Here is a 1,208-nt window from a genome sequence, read left to right as displayed (position 1 = left end):
GCACTGATGCAGTTAGGTATCCGTTCTACCTGTCACAGAGAACTGCGTTTCTAATCATTTACATACCCGCTGGTGGTGTCAACGTGCACGGAGTTACGTCGTAATCTGACCATGTCTACTAGGTGCTTCACTTCTTTTGTCCGGCATTGTGTCTATGGTCTGCGATGTGCAGAAGCGAGAGGTATACTGATAGGGAAAGTGGCTCCTGAGCTGCTTAAACCGTCCTCACGCTGGCCACAAATTCTAACGTCAATGTGATAGGTGACGAGTTTCTGGCGTCAGAGCAAGGAACACCGACGTTAAGGAGTACTACCGAAAGTGCAGAGCAATATCCGGCACGTCAGAAATTCTGAAAGAGCATTGAGACTCGGAGAACAGCATCCTACGTCACATTTAGGTTTCTTCTAGTTTCAGTATGGACAGAACTTCATGGCTACTTTGGTATGGCAAGAATTATGTGTTTTGAGAGATGTATTTAAAGAGAAACAGTGATTGTACAATGTCAAATGTACAAAATACCATAACGAACGATTTCGCACGGAGGCTCTATCTTGTGTCTTTGACAAAGTGCAAAGCTAGTTTACGCACGTACTTATCGAAAACTCGTGTGTAGTCGCACTCGTCGTCTGTAAATGCCAACTTTCGATGGAGAGCGCAGCGATCGTAAACGATAACGCAACGTTTCATGTACTCTGTGAACTAGCCGGATCGTTTCTGAGCTATCAGCAGCGTAGTAGAAACCATGTCAGCACGCCACACGTTGAATGCCACGCCCTATGTGAAGGTGAGTTTAACGAGGATGTTGTTTTGGATGACATAGCTGCAGACAGGTTCTTGTTGACCAACGCAGATTTAACGTGTAATTTACTGCCCTGTGGCCCATCGCAGTTAGCTCTGACGGCTGTTTTCTTTCCCGGAGTCGAAGTACTCACGGTACATCCTTAACATGGCGGCACGTTGAAACCCACCTGCATGACCTCGGCGGTGGAGTATGTTGACCTAACCGCGATCAATTGCCTCATGCCTTGCGCTTGACTGTCTTGGCGACGTCCAGCACGAGATATGATGATTTCCCAGTAACGCGACATGCCGAACATCTTCTATCCTTCTCTGTTCGGGTAGAACACAGCTTCAGATAACTCGCACTGGTGATAACGTAGAGACCAGTGAAATGAAACAGGCGGTTCAGCAGGTAAAAGACACAGGAG

Source organism: Schistocerca piceifrons, chromosome X, assembly GCF_021461385.2.
Source record: "Schistocerca piceifrons isolate TAMUIC-IGC-003096 chromosome X, iqSchPice1.1, whole genome shotgun sequence".
NCBI lineage: Eukaryota > Metazoa > Arthropoda > Insecta > Orthoptera > Acrididae > Schistocerca > Schistocerca piceifrons.
The sequence above is the reverse complement of the archived record's forward strand: the minus strand, read 5'-3'. Positions refer to the sequence as shown.